This window comes from Odontesthes bonariensis, chromosome 4 (genome assembly GCF_027942865.1).
Source record: "Odontesthes bonariensis isolate fOdoBon6 chromosome 4, fOdoBon6.hap1, whole genome shotgun sequence".
NCBI classification, from domain to species: domain Eukaryota; kingdom Metazoa; phylum Chordata; class Actinopteri; order Atheriniformes; family Atherinopsidae; genus Odontesthes; species Odontesthes bonariensis.
In genome coordinates, this window is record NC_134509.1 from 25,165,245 (window position 1) to 25,191,382 (window position 26,138).

Here is a 26,138-nt window from a genome sequence, read left to right on the forward strand (position 1 = left end):
TGCTTGTATTTCTTCACTTTATTATATCAGTGACGTATCAATAACACATCTCAGGCCTCCATCAGATTACAGAAGGACGATATAACAACCACTTAACTGTTATTTCACTCAGTGTTTAAAGGTCACAAGGCATCATGTGAAATACACTATTTTCACTGTCTCCATACGGGATGTTTACACTGTTGAGCTTGTGTCTTGACATGAGATGTCTTAACAAAAAGTTGAGCCTGTTTCTTTTGTCTTTTCTTTGGTGATGTAGTCTCTTTTTAATCAATGGAGCTGAAAATTGTGACTACTGTAGTAGTCATTTCTTTTGTCTTATCCAAATTAATGTACATTACTCTATAACATGGCAAAAACACACGTTTTTATGCTGCTGTTGCTTTCCTCTCCTTGTTTATACTGACCAAACCGAAGCAGCATGGATGGTCTAGTGTAAAAAGGATTAACATTGTACACCTCAAGGAAAACCCTTTTTTCATAAAGTCAAACAAATGACTTGTGAAATTAAATTTTTAGTTAGTCTTTTAATATTTACAAACTTTAAATCGTGAATTTTTAAAAGATGTGTCAAATTAATAAGTTTCAGATGAGATGACCCCTCCTAAAGGAGTGAGAAATCTGAAACCTTAAATCTACTTAACCCTCCTGGCATTGATGATGCCAAGTTTATCACCCCAAGATCTAAAGAGCCTCTATCACAGGCTGGCAGGAGATTTAAAAGACCTTCAAATGATTTTAAATTAATCTTTCCAAGTTAAAAGAAATCATCTATAAGTGGTATAGATTTCAAATGACTGCTGATTAATCAAGGGCACCTCAACGAGTTGATCAATCAGAGCATCTGATGCAAAGAAACTTTGATCTGTGTTGGAAGAGTACCATGACAAGTCCAAACTTTTGCCAGTTTGCCAGTGAGCATACAGGGAAAGACCAGGACTTGTGGAATAATTATCCAGACTGACAGCTTACAGATGAAGCTGATTTACGGTCTTTGTTTGAATCTCTTCAGGGCAGAATCCTCGCACCATCTCTGAAACACAGAGGTGTGAATGTTGTGAAATGAGTTTGGCATGATGTCAGAGACTGTTATAATATGAAGTTACTTGTCCAAAAGTTGAACTGGAACTGGAACTTGACCTTTCAGAAATCATCCTCAGGGTGCTAACAAACTCACCACTAAATGGTTCAAGAGGAAGAAATGAATGATTATGGAATGCTTTGGTTAAAAGTTCTGGGAGGAATGGGAAGTGTATGCAAGAAAACCTTCAAATATCATCATTCATGAAGGAATTTACCATGAAATAGTGGTCAAACGTCTCTAAAATTTCATACAGTAGTTTTTATTTTTATTTTGCTCCAGCGATATTTGAAAATCTTACAGCAATTTGTATTTTTGTTGTTATTAAAGTACCACCACTCCCTCTTTGTAGGCACTGTGCCAAAGAACATGAAAAGGTTTCTGGTTCAAATAATGTTGGAAAAGTCATCGTGTCAGTTATTTGGTGTGTAGACTACTTAACTTTTCACATGGCTGTATTTAAAGAGTTTTAATTTATCAATGCATCACATTAAAGTGGAAGCACACTATTGTTTGATTATTTTACAGCTAAACTGCTGTAGCATTTACAAGACACATAAATATGTCTGAATATAATTTTTTGTGTTTTTGTTATATGTTCGTATTTGAGCTGTGAAAGTCATTTACTTCATAAACAAACTTGAAATAGGTTGGAACCTTTCCATGGAACAGTTCCATCTTCATATGAAGAAAATCCCTTGTTCCACATGATCCGCGCAAACAAATGCAAATGTCACGCAAAACAGAAAAGAACAGAAAACATACTAAAACAAGCTACACATACGTAAGAAATTCCTTCTGCAATGACAATAAGTAACCCATTTTAACTGAGGACTACGAGCTATAACCCTGCATATAACGAGCTATAACCCTGTAAGTCTTTGATGAGTGGTGTATGTGTGGCAAGGAGCAGAGTAAAGGATGAAATTGTTAGAGCAAACAACACCACCTGGGGACTTGCACCAGAGGATATGACAACTGAAACCCAATTGCTATAAGGACACAGGGTCGTGACTGAGGAGGTAGAGACAGTAAAGTAAAGAATATATATTTATTGAAAATAATATTTATAAATAAAACTTAAGGAAAGCTGTTGCTGCGAAGAAACAAAAGTAGGTTAAACACAAGACGAATTTAATAAAGTATTTTTAATGACAAAGCTAAAAGGCCGGCTATAACCATATTAAAAGCCAAATGACTAGCAAAATTAAAATCAGTGGGTTGAGGACTCAGGGGGAGGCATACTGCCGGATTTGTGTCTCTTTCTTAAGCTGGGGTGCAACACTACAATTGAAAAGCCACCACAAACACGCTAAAAGTGCCCCAGTGTACTTGCATGCCAAAACGGAAGTGAGGTCCTCACCACAGTGCCTAGCCTCCCACCTGATGACACCCAGGCCACACTGAAACTCAAAAAAAGGAAAGGTTAACAAACCTAATAATCAAATCAATAATCAACCTAAAAGACAAAGAACTGCACAAGCAAAACAAAAGTAGAACCAACCAAACACTGCACAACAGAACAGTACAAACAAACTAACAAAACAGCACAACAGAACAGAACAACAGGTATAAACAAACTAAAGACAAAGCAGTGAACCACCTGAATTAGGTCACAACACAAGCTCAGCAAGAGGCAGAAGGGAGCCATTTTGAGGCTTTATATACAGGAATGAGGAGGAGCTAAAGGAGGTGCTTACAGGTTGACTTGGGTTGTGTTTAAGACCTATAGGTCCACTACATATGGTTGATTCCCGTTTTCTATTTTGCCCATTATTGTCACAGCCTGAACTCACATTATTCCTTAACTCTACATGATCCAGAAGTCCACATAATTAGCCCTCCATTTCCATCCATTTTCTATACCCGCTTAATCCGTCGATCAGGTCTCGGGGGGGCTGGAGCCTATCCCAGCGTACATGGGGCGAGAGGCAGGGTACACCCTGGACAGGTCGCCAGTCCATCACAGGGCCACACAGAGACAAACGAGACAAACAACCATAGACACTCTGTTATATACTGTATTTTAAACTGAACACTGATAGAAAACAAATCACAAGAGAGTGTATATAAAAGATAACTGTGGTCATCAAACGTAAGGTGTGAAGACAACGCAAAAGTGCCTTGAAGTGCAATACCATTGGTCAGCTTCAAAGCATGCATCGCTCCAAGAAAGTGTTGAAATGTGTTGTTATGATGAAGTGTCACCAAGAATGTAATTACTCTGTTCATGAATCACTCCACTCTTCTTCCGGATGTTCACATTTGCTTTATTTCTTCTTGATTGAGTGTGAAAACTAAAAGAGAAATACAACAGTTTCAGTTCAAATAACAAAGAAACAAACATAAAGTGTCTTTGTTGTCATTGTTCCTCAGGGCACAATAGTAGTTTATACAGTAACTTAAACAATTATTACTGTGTTCACCTGGTGGAGCAACAAACAGGCATAGTTGTTCTATGTCTCTACCCACTATTGTCTCATCTTTTGAGCTCACTCAAAACCTCTGGGTCATGTGTTGATATGACTCACAATACTTTTCCATCACAATATTAAATAATGAGTTCATGGGGACTTGAAATTCACGTAAACAAGTATATCATCATGGAAAACAAACGCAAAGGACACAAATGTACATGTGGACTTCAGTGTTGTCATAGCAATGTATATGTACGAGGGTTAATTTCCATCAGCTACAAATGCAACTGGCGAACCCTTTTAATGGCATTAGCATTGTATAAAGAATGTATTTCAACCCTTATCATTTTCTGACTATAACCACTATGTTATTGCCTAAACCAAACCAGAAAGTGATAAAATGTTCTAGTATATCATTGTGTTTCTATCATTAACCCAGAAGTGAAAAAACCTTTTCCATACCTGGATGTCAACTTGGGTTCAATTGGGTTTGTCTCTTTCACAGGATTTTGTGGTAATTTTGATTAGTGTTTGTTCTGAAAAATAGACCGCTTCACTATTATATATCATTAATGTAATGTTCTGTCTGTCAGTAAAACAGGTTCTGTGATGTGGTTCCAAGAGCTTTTCTCACCATTTCTTAATGTTCTTGTCATTAATCTCAAACTTTGTGTTGCTCATTGCTGGTCCACAGTGTCTTAAAGTGCCATCATCATGGCATCATCACTGCCGTTTTCTGTAAGGGCTGCAAATCTGCCATTCCAAGTGACATGTTAAACCAAATTTGTGAGTCACACAGTAGGCTATGTTGAGCGATGAGAGGGGCCGCTCCTCATCTCTTCCCTCTGCTTTAAGGCTGCTTGATCCATCTGTCAGCTCCTGCAAGAGCCCTGCAACCCGAGGCAGAATGAATAAATGTTGTCACTTGTCTGCCTGTACTGATGCACCACAGGACGAGAAAAGGGTCGAGCATCAGCGTATCGTGCCTGTATTTGTTTTGATATGTGCATGTTGCAGCAGTCCCAACACCTCGGACATGTCTTGGAAAAGAAGTGAGGCCAGCTGGTGATGGAGGGTCAGCCTGTGGAGTTGTTGATTTGCTGCTAAAAGACAAATGGACAGCAGCGTTTCAGTCCCCACAGAGAACCACAAGCAAGGTCTGAGTGGGCTGTTCATATGTAACGTCACTCTCAAACAAAGGTCTCCTTGTGACGGAGACTACAGTATATTTCTGTTGATAATGCCACAGCTTTGTGCACATGTGAAAACACACACACTCGCTCCGCCTCAGGCTGGCAGAAGCTATAAATCAAAGAAATAGCATCACAGCCTGACGAAGGAAGCATTCCAACAGATAAAATGCTCTCCCACACAACAAAGCCACACTCACTGCGTAATTAATTGCAACAAATTACCTCTTCCTCTCCCTGTCGCCCCCCACCTCGACTCTTTTACTACACTGACAAGCGCACAACACGCTCCTAAGCACTGTGTGTGCGGATGCGTATGCGCACGCAGCACGCGCTGTGGCACCGACACACACGCGCGCGCGCACGCACACACTCGGCCTGCACCCTTCATAAGTGCTTTAATGTGGCTTATTGCTGTGTGCGGTCCCCTTAGCCGTGGAAATATTCGCTTGACGGATGTGCTTTGTCGCCGGCGCTCCCCGGCGGAGGGCGGCTGTCAGGGAGGAGATGATAACATTAACAGGGAGGCAAGGCGATGACAAATGCCTGTTATCAGCGAACGAGGCCGGTGACAAATCGAACGGCAGCGCCCAGGCAGCCCCGGCGCGGCGTAATAAAAAAGAAGATGGATGGCATACCCAGGCAGGGCCCGCGTTAATGCGATTTCCACTGCTCTCCCTGACTCCCAATTAAGGCTGGGGGAGTGGTGGTGGGTGGGGAGGAGTGGAGCGCGGGAGTGAGGAGATAGAGAGTGTGTGCAAGGAGGAGAGCTAAGGATGGGAGGAGGAGGGAAGACAAGAATGGAGATAAGAAGAAGAAGAGTGTCGAAGGTGTAAATGGGGTAGAACTGAGAGGGCAGGGAGAATAATTGAGGTAGATGCTAAAGTATAGCAAGCGGATAAATGTCATTACGGATGGGAGGGAGCGAAAGGGACAAAGTGGAGGATCTGCAACACAACATGCAACTTTAATTGTCTGCAGCACCGCATCTTGCAGATTCAGAGTTATTCTCTGCATCCAGTCAGGTGGAACATCATTAGAGTTTCTCAACAGGAACACTGAACAAAAACCCACAAACATCCCTCTCTATACCCCTAGATTAAAATATTTCACGTAATTCTTGTTGCAACAGGTTAAAACTCCTTATTAGTAATGTTTGAATTGGATCAGTCCAACATTACCCTGTGTTTTAGTTTTCGAAGGCTCCTGAGCTGACAGACTGCCTGTGGCTTATATGTCGACAGAGCTATGGAGATGAGCAACCACTCTATCCAAGATGACTGTTCCACCTTATCCTCTCCAAAGACCCAACTGTTATCTCTTTACTAAAAGGATCCGCACAGGATATTGAGAAATTGCCTCTAGATGAGGGGGCATCTGTGCCCAAATACCCAAGGGCTGCTGTTTTGTCACTCTGACAGTGTTTTATAGAAGACTGAGGAAGCTCAGAAGGCTGCAGAAGTGAGTCCCATATATCTCCGGCTATTACACCCAGGCTTGAAAGAGAGGGTTGAAATGACAATGAAATATAGCCCTGGCTCCGAGGGAGAAAAAGAACAGGGTCTAAAGAGGGACAGCTGAGTCTCCCTGGGAACCTGCAGGGGCTGTGCTCCAAATCAGAGACAGATGCACAGCAACCGTAGACTGAACTATACTGCAGCACACGGGGGGGGGGGGGGGGGGGGGGGGGGATTAGATATGTGACACAGAGGGGAAAGTCCTTAGAGAGAACAGCTTCTCAGTGCCTTTGCTGAGATTAGTCTGAAAGAACAAGGAGAAATTAAAGCCCTGCAGGAGAAAGGGAGAGTTGCGAGGGAATGGGGGGTGGTTTAAGTCTAAACTCGGCAAGGACCCTTGCATCATTAAGTTGTCAAGTGGACTGGAGGCCCCAAAATATGACTTGGAGTTATTGCTGGGGCTAGGGCTGATGATATAAGAATTACAGTACATGGATCATGGCCGGATCGATAGGTAGACAAAGTCATTATAGAGGGGCTAGAGTTCAATGCCTCCCTTGGGCTGAACGCAGGGACTCATATTTATCACCAGGGCGATGTCTAACACACACAACACACAGGTGGGTAGCTGTGTGGTTATAGTTTGCTTGTTACTCCTATTTCTAAAGCTAACTCTTCCAGCTGTATTGATTGTTAAAGTCAACTTCGGGTGCAGATTTCTCTGTATGTGCTTCTTGACCTTCACTTGTTTGTAATTTCCTTCTGCTGAAGGATGTCAATACATATGTATGTTTGCAGGTGAGATTAATGTCTTAATACATGCATATCAGTCAGAGGTGAGCATTTGTCCTTCTTTGCTTTCTGTCTCTGCAGAACAGGAGGGCAGGGGGATAGGGAGCACAAGCAGGACAGCATCGATCCTCACTCTGCCGAGAGAAATTAGGCATGAAATTAAAGCCCCCATCAAAGGCCAGGGCCAGCATTGTCACCTGATCCAGCACTATTTATACTCACAGGAGATTATGATGTCTCCATCACGCTGATGATAACAGGACAGAAAGAGGAGAGGGAGACGGAGGCAGAGATAGAGAGTTTCTCCCCTCTATCCACAATGCCACTGACCTGCCATCATTTATACTGCCAGGGCTCAAGTGCAAGGTTAGCGCCAGCCTGAGCCCCCATAAATCACTGCTCTGCTGGACGGAGAGAGGCCGGGGTCGATGCCTCTCGCAGCCAACCTCTGCTGATGACAGAGTATTTATAGATCAGGAAAGAAAAACGGAGGAAGGAAGAGGCACAGTGTTTGTCTAAGTGGCTTATGAAGACATATGCACAGAAATACAGATGTGGTGGGAAATATCTTATGTAAGTAAATCTTCTTGTGCTTTTGATTGCGAGCTACACATGTGTACATTAACAGAGCCGTTCTTCTGCAGTAATGAACAGACAGAGATGTTAAGAACCCAGGAGACAGTAGGGGGAGCCCATTAACCACACATCAGACCCCACATATTGAGGTTGCTGCTATCTTCTCAGACACACACTTTGACTAAATTGCCTTTAATCTTAACTACAACACTTAACCAGGAAGTGTAGACCAAACGGCTAACCTGCAAGTGACACATCCATACCAAATGTGCCATTTTAATTTCATGCACATTTCCCAGTCTCATTTTGCTGTGTGCAGTCTTTGCCAAACGCAGTGTTTTGACAACAGTACAGCAGGTCCAGCATGGTGCTGTAATGACCAGTGGCCAAAGATTGTCCAGGCTAAACACTGGTTATGGTCAACCACAAGATGACTAGGTGTCCCTTTGTCCTTTTTATTTTTTTACATTTTTTCTCTTGCTTCAGGTCTGATGCATCGAGTCCACCTCTCCAGCAAAAATAAACTGTGGCACAGCCCCAGATTTTGAAGAAAGGCCGACTTACAAAAGAAGGTTTTCAGGATCACAACCCTTCCTTGTCAGTTTGCTTATGTTTGGTGATTTAAATGTTGACTTTGAATTCTGCTTTTAAGTATGCTAATTTTCTGTGTGAACAGGGACAGCATTAGTCCAGGAGACACATTAAAAGGCTTGTGATTGATTCAGCGGCACACTGGCTGGAAAACGTCCAATGAAGTATATGAATAATTTTATGTTTGGTTGCTTTTGAGCAAGGCAGCTGCTCCAGTGGAGCTTCTCGGTAATACTGTTCGGAACATTGTAGAACTTTCTGCTACATTTGAGAGTAAACAAAATTTTAAAGTTAATCCAGCCTTCAATAAAACATCAATTTGAAAGGTACATTATAATAATTATTTCTGTAAAACACTTGATAGCACAATCTTATTTTTGTCCCAAAACTCACTGCTTGATTTGTTGGAATTAGAGGTGAAACAATTGTTTGATTAGTTGGAAAAATAGGTAACAGTCATCTGTGGTGATTCTAAGTAAAATATTATTTAATACAGAATGGGAATCATTTACACCCTCTTTTGAATTTCAAGTATTTTACCACATTCTGAAACAAGTGAAGACAAACAGTCCAACCATTCAACTATAATGTTTCCCAACTTAAAGTTCAAAAGCATTTTAGGATTCTATCTGCTACTGCACATAATATCAAGATTTAGTGAGTCCAGATAGGGACAAAGCGGAAAATCACTATTGAATGCTTGTGCTCTTAAAGCCTTTGGGAACCACGGCATTAAAAACAGACACATTTCTGCAAAGGAAATCATTGCACAGGCTCAGGAACAATTTTGAAAATACAGAAACACTACCTTCTTTGGACCTGAGCTCATTTTAGGAAGCACTGAATGGAACTTTTCCCTGTGTTCCGATGAATCAATATCCCAAATTGTATTTGCATATCATCTTTCAGACTAAAGACCATCAGCAAGAGAGCCTCAGCCCTCGTGTCAGAGCTCAATTTCAAAGTCAACAATGGCAACTGTCACAGAGTGCATGTGTCTGTGAAGGCACCATTAATACGGAAAGATATTTACTGCTTGTGGAACAACACGTACAAACATCCAGACTTAAGCTTATTCAGTCTTTAAGATCTTGCCTGTTTTGTTTTTATGACTGCAAAGTTTTGAAAAAAAAGGACTATAGACACCTGAATAAATGACACAACCAAGACAGACAATAAGATAATGGCAAATACATCAACGATGGGCCCTGATATGTTGGATTTTTGCACATTTGTCTCTGTGTTGTTTTTGAACATGGCATGTTGATGAATTTGTAATCATCTTTCATAATTTATCATTCTCATAATCATGCAGGAGTCCTCAGGTTAAATCTTTTTTTTTTATATGAATCTTAGAATAACTGACTTAACGTGTTTCCTTAATATTCTTATCTATAGCTTTTATATATGTTTGGAACTGAAAACTAGTCCTTTAATTGATTAAAGATATTGTGGGCATATGTACGGCTGTGTGTATAAAAAATGAACATGTTTTAGGCTACACAGCTAATCAAACAGATAGAAACATGGCACATGACTGTGTTGAGCTCTCTCTCAAAACTTCAGCAACTGGTTCTGAACATTTATAGTGTGCTGTTAAAGGATTTCGCTTCTTCCTCTCTTTCCTAAATAAAGTCTACATTTTTATTGTTTCAATCATAATTTCCATCGGGATAATATTTAGCTGTTTGTTTTATTGATTTAATCAGTTTAGTGATTGAACTGGTTCTTCTGTATACTTTTTTTCAACTTGTGTACTTATAATGTTATATTTTATGCTGTTTTCTGTTTTGTTTAGCACTTATTTTTTTAAATGTGCAATATAAATAAAACACAGTGTTCCAAATGGCCTCTACCAATTTTAAGGAAAAAACTTTCTTCAGTCAAGTCAAAATGGCCACATGTTTAAGAAGATACCGTTGAAATGTCTTACGGTATGGAATTTTGGGTGAACAATATTTTACACAATGCACGTCCCATGTTTTTTGGAAGCGAGGTTGTATTTTCTAATCTTAAATGTCAGAGCCTGTGTTCCTGTCAGCTGTGTCAGTTGATAAGATAACGTGACTGGGAGAACTTGAGTGGAGATGATAAGAAACACTTAAACAGTATAAATACATCAATAATTTCTTTCCACGTGTGAGCTTTGACATTGTAATTAATTTACCACCAGAATCCCAGTTCATCCCCTTATCTCCTCCCACCTTTGTCTCCTATTACAGTCTCACCACCAGATCTCCCCTCCTCAGGACGTGAAGGTCAGCGTGGCAGATAGGAGGGGTGTTTGATCGATAAGCACCACCCTCCCCTCGGCTCACTGACAGCTCCTGTCAAGTATCCAGCAGGACTCCTATCAAATGGATCAACTCTTTACCCCACCACCCCTCACTTTAAAAGAGAACTGTCACTAACTGCCACTGTCACATGCCAGGCAGGTGCTTTCAACACACTGATAATGTGCCAAGGAATTTCACCAGGACTGAGAGTGTGTGTGTGTGTGTGTTGGCGGGAAAGCTGTTGAAAGTCAGTCTGTATTATGTGTTGGAGTGTGTGTGACCCCTCTGACCCAATTCTCTGCTTATCATTTAAGATCAAGCTACAAAAATATAAGCATGATTCTACAGTGAACAAAAGGGACAGCTTTGATAAGAAGGCTTAGAAAGTTGAGAGGTTGTCATGTAAAGAAAAAACTAAGTTAAATGAGTTATAAGGCTGTAAACTTATACTTATATTTTTTTCTGGCTCTTCTAAATGGATCTGCGACTCTCTTTGTGTCACCGAAGGAGAGGCGCTCCTCAGTGACCCGAAACACAGATGTTGGAGATGGTAGAGACCTTTGTGTGAAGTCTGAGAAATCTGTGTTTGTGTACTACACCCGCCACACGGCCTGCATTCTTTGGCGCTTAACACACTGACGACTGTGTCCTTAAACTGAGATGCAGTAAAGCGAGCTACAACCTCTCAGAGTGTGTGTGTGTTTGTGTGTCTTAGAGGTGGAGGTGGTGGTGGTGGTGGTGGTGGGGGGTGGGGGGGGGGGGTTAGGGTGACAAGAGATAGTGTTGGTGATTGACACGTGAAGAGCGACTAAAAAATGCTCCCCTTTGGAATGCGACAATCTCCCAGCGTCCCATGTTGGTCTGCGTTCGACAGTGAATTGTTAAAAGCATTCCTGGCAGTTGGGGTGAGGGTGAAAGCAGGGTGAAAGGAGAAGGTCTGGTGCTAAAAGGGGGTTTGCTTACCCCTAAAGTGGATGAACCATATCCGCACTGCCGTGCAGCACAGACATAAAACAAGGCGGTGATGCATCTGATAAAGATTTACCATTTTCTTTCACGCTATCTCTATGATGTTACAAACATTTCAAAGCATGTCAAACCAAGGTTCTGCATTTTAACTCAGGACAGGGGTTCAAAAGAGGCTTGGTGGTCCCCCAGCTCCTACAGTGACATACAACCCCCTCCCACCATCCCAAACCCACCCACTGAGGCAGGCAAGGTGGTGGTCACGCTATGAGGAGAGGTCCTTTTGGAGCGGCAGGTTAAACCGACCACACGACAAGGGCAAAAGGCCCCCGCTTACAAGGTCTAATTGGTTCCACAGGTTGCAGACTACAGAGCAAAGACAAGGACGGAGAAGAAAATGATGAGTGTGTGGGGCAAGAAGGGAGAGAAAAATGGTGGGTGGGGGGGGGCAGAAGGGAGGAGTGGGATGGAAATGGAAGGGGGATGGAGAGCCAGTTGGGGGCAGGGGGGATGTAGAAGACAGAAAAGGAGATGAAGGGATGAAAAAGACTGAAAAGAAATGGTAAGAAGAGAAGAAAAGGTGGAGAGGTGAAACTGGATGACAGGGAAAGGAGCAGAGGGGTCCTCTTTCCATGATGCAGTTTTACAGTGACTTTTACTGCAGTATTGAGACTGATTTAGTCAGGGAGAGATGGTGGATCACGATGATTTTCAATCCCAGATGTGTCACTAAAACACTGGTCACATCACTGAATATTTTCTGAGATTCAAATCACACTCATCTGTCAATAGAGAGGCTGGAACATATGGTAGTAAAAATGGAAGAAAGGGGTTAATTAGCAAAAGAAGGTTTTTGTATTTCAAGAAAAAAATTTTATTTTTTATTTTCATAATGCTGATGTCAAACCATCTATGAGCTACATATCTTTTATCATGTAAACAGTGAGAAAGTTCAGAAATCACAGCTGCAAACAGAAAAGAAAACAGTTCATGAAACACAACCACAAAGATGTTGCCATGTTGATAACCTTATGGCACATCAAACATTTCTAATTAGCACTAAACACACAGTACAGCAAAGGTTGATCTAAATGCAGTTAGTTCAATCAAGCCAGCCAGAAATAGATTATTTCAGGAATCCGACTCCGACTTTGTTGTTCCAGACAAGGACACATCGAGCTCAACTTGTCGGGGACAGTTCTGACTTCTCCACATGAGGTCGGACTCAATGGAGGAGCAACTTTTAGCTCGAGAGGCAAGCAGCAGCATAACTTTCTGGTGAGCGTCAGGCATGCATCAAAATAATGAGGAAAAAAACACCTGCCTAATATCTCTCCCATGTAACATCCAAAATGTCTCTGGCCTTTCAGAGCATGGACAGTGGGGTATGTTGTGGCATCTGACCCTAAAACATTGGCAGAGCTACCAGATACAGGATGAGGTCCCTGTGAATCAGGCTTGTTTTGACCATTGACCAAAAAATTTGCAGTTTTTGCCATGTAATGGGGAATGTTACCGCCATGGAGAAGGTGTACTTGGTTTGAATGTTTAAAGATTGTGTAGGTGGGTGGGGAAATATCAAAGCACATTCACATGAACACCAGGAGCCAACATTTATTATTATATTGTAATGAGATGATCAATATTATTCACTTTTAATGTCTGTGGTTTTAATATTGTGGCTGATCATATGAGGGTTGATGTCATGTGAGTGTAACAGCAAACTCAACTCGGGCTGCCTGATTGAGCCCGCTGGCTTTCTTTCACTATTGGACAAGTTAAAGTTTTCCTTCGTAATTCTGCATTTAAAGTTAAAGAATGACCTTTTCTTTCTTTACAATTCAGAGGGACATTAAGCAAAATCATACCAAATCTTATGGAAATCAATCAAATAATCATACATCAAATCATTTAGTCGTAGCTGAGGATTATCAGTCTGAGGGCTCTTATAGGGGGCTACATGGTGGTGTGGTGGTTAGCACTGTCGCCCCACAGCAAGAGGGTTCCAAGTTTGATTCCCGGCTGGGGCCTTTCTGTGTAGACTTTGCATGTTTTCCCTGTGTATGCACGTTCTCTCGGGGTGCTCCAACTTCCTCCCACCACCCAAAAACATGCATAATAGGTTAATTGGTGACTCTAAATTGTCCCTAGGAGTGAGTGTGAGCGTGTATGGTTGTGTGTCTCATTTGTCTCTGTGTGGCCCTGTGATGGACTGGCGACCTGTCCTGGGTGTACCCTGCCTTCCGTACCCGTGCATGACAGCTGGGATAGGCTCCAGCCCTCCTATGACATTAAATTGGATTAAGCGGGTATAGAAAATACATACATGAAACCAATGCCAAGAACTTGCACAGATGAAAGGCCCCCTGCCTCAATGATAGAAACTTAAACGAAGAAGTCTTTGTTTATCATCACACAATTGTCATTCAGTCACCATAGAAGCTAGTGTGTAGTTTGAGGATTTGGTTAGAACTTTGTTGCTGGAGTGGCTTTGACAAAGCTTAGCCGGTCGATTGTGGAAGAAGTGAGGAAAACGAGGGTAATCCACACTAAATGGGTGAAATCATGGTTTCTTCAGCTGTGCTCAGTGGCCATGATAATGACCTTTGTCACTAGCAGACCTGACACTGAGTGGACGCCAGCTTAATCGGCCGAAAAAACAGTAATCAAGGAGTAAGGCAGTGCTGATGGTGTGTTAAACGACAAAAAACACAAGAGAAAAATAGATTCACAGACACCACAGATGTTCCCAAAGTTCCCCGGGGTCAGCTAATTGTCGGCTTGGTGTGTAAGGGTCTTTAAACAAAGATGGTGGACGGAGAGTCGAGGAAAGTTGAGGCCCAACGGCAAACATGACCCATAAAGCTGTAACCACAGCATGAGTGGGTGTGCTGTCTTCTGTTGCTAGCATTCTGAGGCTGGGGCTACAGCTAAACTGGTGGCTCATACAATTTTCAGTGCCTTACTCATCATAAACCTACACCCCTAAACCTAAAAGATGGACATGTTGGTTTGTAAACTGTTGTTTTGAAGCCTCCAGTTCCATCTGAACAAGCTGTTGGAGCTTAAGAGTGATCCATAAAACCTGATTTTAAAAAACGTACATTTATTTATTGATTACAGCTCATGATAATGACTTATGACAAAAATGTTGAAAAAAATTTCATCACAGAAGTTGAAACCTACTCTCATGAAAGTTAATTAAAAAAGCTAGTTTGCTACAAAGCACAAAACGAAGCAGTTTTAAGATGAATTCTCAAACATTTTTCAACTACTATGTTTTTCTTATGCCACCCCATAAGGAGGTTGGAGGGGGTGGTATATGGCGCTAATCACAGACCACTGAGACGGATCAAACGATTACTGGTGTGAGACTTGATCCACATCATGTTTTCAACAGTCATGGCACTTTCACTAAGAATGGTTAGCGTTAGTACTCAGTCAGTGTTAAAATCAATGTTACACGCCTTAAATACTTTTATATTCACGTGAATGCAGCCTGACAGAAAAATGTAAAACAAAAGATGCATAAACATCTTATCATGTAAAACTGTGGATTGTGTCACGACTATAAATTGGACAAGTGGGAAAATGTGTGGACTGGACGTGTTCTGAAGAGACTGGGCTGAAAGTTGCCATTTTTTGAATGGGAGTTTACTGCACGCAGAGATGTTTGGAAGCCAGCACCTAGCGGTCGTTGGTGGTAATGCACATTGGTTTCACATCCAAAAGTGGGTGACTTCTTCCATCTTTTTAAACAGTCTATGTCTCTGATCATATAATGGAGCCCTGCTAAGTTATTGAGTCACGGTTGATCTGACAGGAATTCAGTGATCAAAGGTCAAAGTTATGACCTCACAAAACACATTTCTGCAAAACCATGACAACTCGTAAAGAAAAGGAAGGGTAATTTTTGATTACTGTGTTAACATGAACACTGAGGACATCTGTGGTCTGTGTATACCCAAAGCTATGTTGTGATTAATCCTATTAAAACATATTGGTACGATGTGTTAGGGAAACTTATGTGACATTTTCAGATCCTAATTTGAAGATGTCACAGGAGTTCGTCATAAATTAAAGGATGTTAAACAGCTTTAAGAGTAAACAGTAAAATGTCGCTGATGATTTTTCTTCTGTTAGTGTTTTCTTTGTTTAGTTTATATAACGAGTTAATTCACATTCCCTGTGACGATGAACACGTCAACTCTGTGCCTACAAACCACTGCACAAAGCCTAAAAAAACCTGTAATGCCATTAAAAGGTAAAATCTGGAACTGTTCAGCAGATGAAGGAGTGACTTTGTGAGCCCTCAGAGTATTTATTTCTTTTTATACCTCGACAAGCTTTAGTCTGTATTATTGGTAGTTATGAAGCAGAAAATGGAATTCCCAGAAAAATGACCCTGGTTGCTGTCACTCTGCAGGAAATCTTACAAGTCATTTAATATAGTTGGGATTCTCGACACATTATTTTTCTTAAAAAGGTTTAAAAAATGAGTAACGGTGGGTATAATAGTGTATTTCTTTGATATTACTAAAGCAGTCTGCCATGTTTTATTGTAAATTTTGATTGTAATTTGTACTAAAATGCCTAAACAATGCAATTGTATGAAGTTCCATCTCACATTTTAAGACATTTTTTTATTTCCTTGTAAAGATGTGCACCTCTTTTGTTGCACCTTGACACCTTCACCTTCTTGCAAAGTTCATCCCTTTTATGGAGCAAGTCCAGTTTGACATCTCCATGACATCTGTCTAAGACTGTCTAGACCATATTAATAACACATATAAATTCCTAAAGTGAGTGGCATTCCCATTTGATGTAAAGTGATCTGCTGTGTGCTTGCCAGGACTGAGTGAACAAGATCACTAACACTATTTCAGTTAGACAATTTATTTGAAGGAGTCACTCAGTTTTAATGCCCTAAATCCCTGAGCTTTTGTCCCTGACACTGCAGCTGTAAAAGCTGAAGGAAGAGTGCTGGGCAACTATGAAACTCCTGATGATTTGATCCTGTAGAATCTCTCATCAGAAGATAACAAACTCAAATTTCTTTGTGTTATTTGCTACCTCAACAAGTGTACAATTTTCCTGACATGCATAACCTTAGCTGAGTCACAGCACAGCTGTCATGATTAAACTGTTATGGTCCAGATGTACTGAAAAGTATGCTTCACAGATGTCAATGACATGTTCATAGATGTGTTATGAATGTGTCAAATGTCTTGTAATTGTGAGGCTTTACCTAGACTTTTTAATTTAAAAGAAACTTTAAACAAATTGAAATCTGGTTTCTCTACTATGTGGCAGAGCATTAAATTGGTTATTGGACACGTATGAACAGAAGATGTCAGGCCACAGCCAGCAGCCTGTTAGTTTAAAGACAGAAACAGGGGTGGACAGCTAACCTGGCTTGGTTTAAGGTAACAAAATCTGCTCCCCAGGACCTCTTAAGTTTCCTAATTAATTTGCTGTATCTGTTTAGACCATTTTATCTCCCATAAAACCACAATATGCTATGTATACAAGTTATTTTTCTTTTAAATGAAAGATATTCTGTGTTAAAGAGAGAGTGTTTGGAGGTAATGGAAGGTGGACCAGGTTTGCTATTTCCTTCTTGCCTTGTTTATGCAAAGCTACGCTGCAGGTGTTGGCTTCATATATTCCATCCAGACACAACACCTGTATTAAGGTTCGCAATAAGTTTTAGCAATTTCAGTCGTACACCCTGATCCTCATTGCTTCCATGTTAGTAGTATTAATGGACTTAATGGGCCAGAGCGTTTATACAACATTAGAAAAAACTCCTTTTTTTCTTTTGTCTGCTTCAAATGAGCCTTTTAAGATACATGTAAACATGTTAGTCAGACTAAAATCATACTAAATCAATTTTTTTAAAGTCAAACTAACACAAATATGTCGTTAGAAGTCAAATGATTCCTGCATGGATACGTAAAAAAAATGGAGAAAAGAAACCCAAGGGTAGGTGTGCATCTCATTTGTAGAATAAATTAATAAACAAATCAAGATAAAATGTGCAGCACTCATGAAATGAGTCAAATTCCCCTCCTGATATGGTAACTATTCGCCACCAGTTGAATTGTTGTTTTGCTCTATGGTCAAATTTTGATCAAATTTCTGTGTTAAACATATTAGTATTTGGAAAAATCCCACGACTAACAAGCTGAAATGGGGCATAGTGCCATCTACTGTAGCAAAGCCTGACATACTTTTGTAAATACATGAATTCCCCTGCTCGTATAATGCGTAGAAACTCAGTCACAGCTCAACTTGACTGCAAGTATACCTGCTGACTGTAACAGGTTTGTTGCACCCACCGGTGAAAAGCGGCAGTCCACTGACAGTCCAACTTACACCAAGGTCACACTACAAGATTTTTATTGTTGCCAAATTGTTTACACCACACGGCATGCTTCTCTGGTGATCAAGAGTTTTAAAGTCGTACTGGGTTTACAGTAAACCAGCGAGTTGCAGCACGGGGACTCGTCTGATCGGTCCTTATCAAGCAGTTACAGCTGACATGCAGACAAATCTCTCTCTTGTCATTGATGTATGATATAACATCAACGCTTAACCAAATTCTGCTCAGTTTCCTGAGCAAACTGTAGTTTCTTCACCATGCTCGGTCTTTGGTGCATGTTTTTCACTTTCCTGGTTTCATCCTCATGTGTCACCTGATCCAGTCTAATGTGCCCTTATAGGCTGTAGGTCACTCACCAGCTCCTCCCTTGTCAAAAACGTCAACAGATGACCACAGATCGAATTTGAATTTCCCTCGGATCTGGGCCATTGGTTTCGTGACCTCCAACATTTGTCTGCGTTGTGAAAATTTGGGATCTTGGCTTTAAAGATCCAGGGTAATGTTGGGAGCAAAATATAGCGTAATAAAGAAAATAAAATTGCAATCAGTCCAATATCCCCTCATCTAACCCCCTAAAACAGCGGCAACAATAAAACCATGAAAGGCTGTTCCAGAGCCAGTGTTTGGTTAATGCTGTTTGTGCTTCTGCAGTAACATGGCAGTCCAACATGGTGGGGGGTGGGGTGAGGAGGGTGTTGCATTCCAAAGTGTTCAAAGACAAAAGGTGATTCTTCAAGTCCAGGAAGGATCCTTAACAGCTCTTGTTTTCAGGACACCCTGTCATCAAATCTCACAGAAGGACTGTTCAAACGTCAAGGATCCTTCAAAGGACGCAGCCCGTCATTCTCTTTAAGTTCAACGATGTTTCTGACAAGTCAAAGAAGCCTCAGACGCAAGATGGATCGATGCCAGGGCAATATGCATGTAAATGTAACTCTTGCTGTCACCACAGACTTCTTAGCATTGCAAAGCATTCATCTAAAGGACAGAAAAATATAAACTGCCACTATAAATGGCTGTTAGGTAGCAGCTAACGGCTACTAGCTATTTAAGGAGCAGGGAGATGTTGGGCCTGTTGTCATCCACTTGTTTGGAAGGTTCTATTACCGTGTTTTCAAATGCAAAGACGGGCTCTTACTTAGTCCAAGGATGTGAGCCAAGAATGTCATTTGACTGGACCCATCCCACCAAGAGTATCCTTGACTTTGAGAAACAATCACTGACAGGCTAATCCACACAAAAGAAAACAAGGTGATTCATATTTTATTGTGTTTCTGCTAATAGTTACTCTACCGGTTGCTGACTGGAACTATGATACATTTAGATGTCTTTTAAAGAAAATTTAATTTATATTTTCTGGTTTGGACTGGAGCTGTGCACAAGTCAGCAACTTGTACTCAGAGTAGAAAGGATTTTAGCAGCTATAAGTGGATTTATATAAAAAAAAAAGCCTATTTAAACAATAATTTGGAGACAGTTTTCTTTTTCCTTTGAAACTTACACTCTGATATTGTGTTTGACGGGAAGCTTTCAAGTCTTTTGTGGGAGACGAAGAGTTAAGCCCTGAGTTGCAGGAGATAGGAACTGAAGGCAGCCCATGAATCCTGCAGTCTCTGCAGGCCCAGCATGGTAAAATAATTAAGCTCGTCTTTGAAGAGGACTAAACAAACACAACAGCACTCAACACCAGCCATGTCCTTTCTCTTAACTGTCTTCTTCTGTGCCTTAAGGTGGCCTTTCCTCCTGCTTTCTCACTCTGATGCCTGCCATCCTAAGCCCCCATGTTGACCAGTCACCCCTCCACCCTTGTTTTTCTCATCCCTTCATCATTTAACATTTTGTGGTCTGACTCTCTCCACGCTGATTCTCCTGGGGAGGAAGGGTAGGGAGGAGAAAGGAGGGCCAGGTAATTTTTTACATCTTCTAAAGCTGGCTTTAAACTGTGGGGGGAAACAATGCTGCTGGAATACTTAACCAAGAATCCATACGTTTTATACTACTTTAAAAGTCCCCACTATTAAGTGACCTTTAAAATACTTGAAAATAAGGGATCGGGAAGTGATTAATCTGGTCCTTTGTGTTATTAGAGATTCTGATTTTGTAGTTTCAGATGGACAGAAATGGGTCTTTTCTATTGACACAGAGTCATTTTATGTGCATATATTTTGCCATGCAGATTCTGAATATTGTCAGTGCATGTTGTTCCGACGAGCCTCAAAACTAGTACCACAGACGAGAGAAGTTAAATTAATTGATTACCTGGTGATGGCAGTAGGTAAACAGCCAGCTGTGATGACCAAATCAGCAGGTCTTGTAGTTCATAGTTTGCAGTGATTCAACCAATCAACCAAAAATATCCCAAAAAAGGACAACCGGTGAACAGTCATTTTTTTTACGAAGTGATTTTAATATCAAAGTTTTAAAGGAGAGAGCACAAAAACAGAACAGACAACACATTAGATTAGCAATGACATTGACAAGGAGCTTTTCTGATGTAAAAAGTCCACAGTCTGAAATATTAAGACATTAAATGGATTAATGTTACTAACACCGGTGCAGAAAATCAAATGAAAATAACAGCCGACTTGGATAGCTTATTTAGTTCATTTAAGTGCTTCCAAAACACAATACAATAGACTAAATGGCTACCTTTGCTATCTTCTTATTATCTTTTTTGACACTGGATAAATACTTTTACCTCTGACCGCCTCCATCGCCTGAATGACCGGCACTGGTCATGGATGCCGGGAGTTATTGATGCATGCATCCCAATTGGACCACTGTAATGTGTTGTACGCTGGGGTTAACCGGGCCTGCCTCTCGTGGGTGCAGTTTGTCCAAAGTAGCTCGTCTTTTAACAAGAACACAGAAGCTCGAGCACATTTCCCCAAGACTTGCTTTCCCTCAATGGCCCCCTGCAAGCTTTGGAATTGATTTGAAGGTTTTATTGTTGGCTTATAAGGCCCTTAATGAGTTAGCTCCCTTGCATCGTTACTTACCTCTTATAAATTTGACTTCTACATCACTTGGATCTACCTAGGATTTCTAGTTGTTCCAAAATGATGGAACTGAACTTAAAACTTATTATTATTCCCTGGCTTTTTATTCTATTTGAGAGCCCATTTTCTAATTAATATTCTATTGCTATTGTTGTTCTTGTTTTAAATGGCTTTCAGTTAATATTTGGTTGGCCTTAATTGCTATTTTTCATGTCCAGCACTTTGGCCAACAGATGTTGTCTTAAATGTGCTTTATAAATCAACTTGACACGCAGATTGTGAAGTCTGGCATGTGTGGTCCGAAGCCATAGAAACGCACAAATTACCAAAATGTTCAAGTGTGTTTTGGCGGGAAGAGAAAGAGCTAAATAGAGTCAGTCAGGTGGTTTTATTTTTGTGGCTGTTTTTTGTTTTTTGTATGTATCCTTTGTATCCTCTCATTGTACATTCACAATGAGAGGATGATAATGATGATAAGCAGTCAGAGGTCTGTTTTTCTAAGCACAATAAACATGCCTTTGCCCATTAACATGATGTAACATACATACAAATCATGTACTATCACTATGTGAAAGAATAATCTAACATTTTAGAAGATAATGCTTTCACTGCATGTAAAATGAGGATTGATGCTCCTGTCATGTTAATAACAAAGTGAAAGTAGGGAAAAGCTGTCAGCTTTACTCTGTCTGAAGTTAAAAGAACATTTTCTAAATTGACCTTAAAAAAACTGTCAGTAGAAAGCTTTATGAAGCAGCGTCTTCCTGCTTCCTGTCTTCTTTGGCTCTGTATACTCACAAATACAGGTATTCTGATAACCAAAGATTTTGCTTAGAGTTTGCATCTATTGTCCACATGTCTTAAGTACTAAAACTGAAATTATTTGGAAATATTGTCCATGATGAAGATTTTTTCCCAACTCTGACTGTAATGTTTATGTGTAGACTGGAAATTTAGGGTGTTTGGCTTGCAACGTTCTTTTCTGACTTGGATATACTAATGAGACACACTAGCAAGATACTGCTGCTGCTAACCTTGTCAACAGCACGTCTTACATGTCTGCACGTAAATGTACTATTGCTTTCTGACTACATAGAAGAACAGAGGCATCAGAATGAGTTCATTGCTCCATAAAACAACACAGAATCAACCAATGCCCCCGGTTTTCGACAACACTCAATTGGACTTCTAGTTTCAGAGTTAAGTGGTTGTAGTGAGCTGCTTTGCCTTCACATTGAAGGAAAGACAACTATGATGAGGTCAGTGCTGTTAGAAAGTTGTACACTGAACTGTTAGGCAGATGAAGGGAGAAAACGTATGACATTGAACGCTTTCAGATTGAAGAGCAGTTTGCTTTGCACATAAATATAAATAAAAAGATAAGCACCAAACATGCCTATTGTTAACAAGTCAGTTACATCGAACTCAATGCATGTGTTTTTCACTGTTACCCCCCCCCCCCCCGAAAAAAAATCCCCTCCACACTTATAGCAATCTAATGCAATTATGAACCCCCGGCTCTAAAATGATCCATCCCAGCAGGCGTTACTCTGTCCAACGCAAACAGGCAGTGCACATGGTGGCGAGTATGTACAGAAGAGCATCAATAGGATTAGAAAGCCTTCCACAAAGAAGTTAGGAAACAGAGAAGCTATTTGAGCTTCCCATTGGGGTGAATTCTGGGATTGCTCTTTTTAAAAGAAAAAAAAAAAACTGGAGGAGTGTGAGGAATTTCAAAACCAGGACGGTGATCTCACCACAGAGTGGACTTTAGGTGATGATACATTTGGGACGTTACGTTCAGCTCCAAAACTCCAGCTCTGTCTTATTTTACAACATCAGCTCTATCAGATCTTTAGAGGATTCTTAATTGAAAGAAAACCAATGATAGAACACAGAAGGCTCTGGTGAGCCGAGGCTACCACAATTAGGAATGATACATAGTTCATACATACCTGTTAAGCATTTTTTTTTATCTTTTGGAAATGCAAACCCTGTTTCAAACAATGATATCCCAAATGGTTCTGTGTAACAAACTTCCTGGTGTCTCATTTTGTTGCCTTGTTATTCAGTGTTTTTTAGGTTGGTGCTACTTTTGTTTTCAGTCTCTTCTTGTTCAGGCCATAAAAACCCTACTTGGTTAGGTAGAAGTATAAGTATAGAAAGTTATCATGCTTGAGACAATATTAAATGCAATATTACTTGTTTTTTGTGTTTGGGTGAATAAAATGCATGTCAAATCTGCCACTTTAAACAAAACAATGTCATTTTCTCATCGACTTCTCAACAATTGGACTTCTTTTTGTAGCCACAAGAGTTGCTCCCCGTTGAACCTTAAACTGAATGCACATTTAAGAAACTTCTACGGGGGCCTCACTGTTCAAACCAGGAGGAAAATTTGATGTGGTCTTTAAAGAAAACATCATATACTTTGTGATAATCAATTAAACCTGAACAGAGACACTTTTGCTCTCCCTTCCAACAACGAGAATAATCCACAATTTTGATTAGTTGTTAAAATTCTTGTTGACCAACACTTCCTGCATTAACTTGAAATAATTCCTTTTAATAGCAAATTCCACTCTTGTGTAGAGCATCAGAAACTATTTTAGGATATGTCCAAGGTTTCTCTCCATCGGGCTCTGCCACACTTACAGCTGTTGTAGAGACCAGTCCTTCATAGTTTGGGTAAAAACGCTTTAGCAAGTGGTGGTCTACAGCAGCTATATCACCACACAAACCAGATCTAAAAGTCAGAGAAATAAGCAAAATTTTGGGTTTTCCCTCGAATGAATAAACCACATTCTTCAGTTTAAAAGATTCCCTCAAAGAGTGGGACAAGATTTAAGGGCTGGTACTGGCCCGTTTCTATAGATAGAAAGAGGCATGAGCTGTTTGAATGACTCCACGTTACATTTCACTTTTGGTTCTGAAAACCTTTGCACACCAACTTCTTATTTTTGGTGAGCATTTCTTATTTTAAACCCGTCATCAGATGAAAAATCCTGATGCACCAAAAACCTGCAGACTGAGTACGATGGTTCCATTTATCTGTTTGTTGCATGAAATCTGAGCAATAAAAGGAAAAATTTGATTGCCGAGTAGTGAGGATGATTTTGTGGTCTTTGCACTTCTTCACTCCATGAGTCCTCCAGATTACGCAACAGTTCCTTCAAAGGTTCAATTGATGTGAAACAAAACGAGAGAAACAAAGAGTTATGGGTTAACCTCCTAGAACAAAACACTAGTTTTGGTGCATCCTTTGTCGTTTGATCAGCTGCTAACCAACCATTTCCAGTTCCAAGCTGTTCTGCACAACCTGTCTTTAGATTCTGCATCCCTGTATTCTTCACATTGTCGTAGAGTAATTCAGTTTTTCGGATACCATTTTTGGTAATTACATTTGCATGTACGGTGGCTTTGAGCCGTCAAACAACTCTCAAAAAGCCTCTGGAATGATGAAAAAAAGAAAATTTCATCTCCAAACTTTAATGGTGAATGAAAGCTTCGGAGTCAGTGTGTAAATGGTAATAAATGGTAAATTAACTATACTTGTTTCGCACTTTTCTAGCTGACCACTCAAAGTCACTACATTCACTCCTACACTCATCCAGCACATCTTAGTCTTTATAGTCTATACAGCGCTTTATGCCTTCATACACACTGATTCACCGATGGACGCATCAGTAGGCAACGTTAGTTTCATTGTCTTGCCCAAGGGCGCTTCGACATATGCCGCCAGGAAGCCAGGAATCAAACCACCAACCTTACCATTGGTAAGCAACTGCTCTTTCTATATTTATTTTTCTACATATTCATTTTTTTAACAACAATATAACTGACTTGGTGTGCAAAGGCCTGTTGACTCCTGTTGTCTTTGCTCCGAGTTGCTCCTGCTCAAGTGCGGCACCCAGTGGTTTCGTTATTATTGGTAAACAATTCTATACAGATACACAAATTAGATATATGAAAAATGTATTTGTTTATTTATTATAAAAAAGGCTTGGCTATTAGAAAATTAAATTTGGTCTGGCTTCAGACCTGTTTTAGGTCCACCATTAAACTCAACTAATGATCATTATGTTATTTTCCTGTTATTTTCAGACTGTTTACTTTTCATGCAGTCTGATGATTTACTGTCAGGTATGAATGCTAACTTAAATTTTAATTTGACCTATTTATGTGGGGTTTTTTTCAAGTAAGATACAGACAAGTTGTAACTGACAGAAAACACTAAGGAAAGAAGACAGTAAGATACTTTTTGCACTGACTGAACCCAGATGTATGATTCAATATGATTCAAATAGTATTGATCATAAATAGTAAACTGTTTGAGTATTAGATAGAAATAAAGGGGGGAGAGGAAAAAGGTAGACAGAATGAGGGATGGAGAAAAAGAGCAAGAGAGAAGGTTTGGGGAGGGATGATTCCCGGAGGACCATTGAATTTCCTTTCTTTCTTCTCTGCCTTTTTCATGGTCCTCTCACTCCCAGGTCCACACAGCTGTTTCAGGGCCGGGGGCTTCTTTCTCCAGAGCCCAGATGAAAGAGCCGCCCTAAGCAGCCCTGCAGGTAGGTCTGTTAAAGCCATTGCTCTAGCTGTCCACTGCCCAACGCTTGAAATAAAAAAGAAGGCAGAAAGAGAGTAGGAGAGAAGGGAGGGAGCTGAGACAAGAGTGAAAAGGAAAAAGAAGATGATATGAAAGCTGAAGGATTTAAAGCAAAGACATAGAAAAAAGGACAGAGACCATAGCAAGACTGACAAGGTGTAAAGATGAAGATGGAGAGATGGATGAGTGAGTGGGAGACCAGAGAAGCAGGGGAGGATACCTGACCTCAGCCACCCCAGACCCCCTCCACCACCCCGATAGGAACGATGTCTGCTTTTATTGACTTTGTTAAACCGTTTTCAATGCTACTTCCTATGTGTTTACAAGACAGTAAATCACGCTTCGTTCGGGGTGGGGGGTTATGGGGTGAAATACAGCAGAAAGATCCAAGTCGCTGGGAAGTAAGGCCGCTTTGACTGGGCCAATGACAATTTTGTAGCTTTCCACTTTATGGCTTGCACCTCTCTCACCAACATACACACACATACACACATCTTTCTTCAAAGGTAATAATGTGGATGTCACTGCAGGGCCCTTTCACTTCACTAACAAGAGCAAAATTAGTTATTTAAGACTTATTAGATGATACAATTGTTGTTAAAATACTGAAAGTCACGAGAGAAATGACAAAACAGAGCCGGCATACTCAACAACTGTTAAAAGCTTCAGCAGAGAGCTTTATTTTATATCACTGGGAACACCGCTCAAAGTCGTTATGCAAACACATTTGGGTTATGGCAAAACTGTGTCCCCTTAATCACTTCTGCACACCGAGGTCATTCCCAGACAGTCGTTTCAT

At 40.5% G+C, this 26,138-nt stretch overlaps 1 long non-coding RNA gene across 1 annotated transcript; it reads left to right on the plus strand.

Annotated features, from left to right (window-relative positions):
- Positions 1-7,178: 7,178 nt before the first annotated feature.
- LOC142379353 (uncharacterized) lies at positions 7,179-11,066 on the plus strand. The gene is made up of 3 exons (XR_012769677.1): positions 7,179-7,510; positions 8,000-8,110; positions 10,327-11,066. It is a non-coding gene; the product is annotated as an uncharacterized LOC142379353 (long non-coding RNA).
- Positions 11,067-26,138: the final 15,072 nt, after the last annotated feature.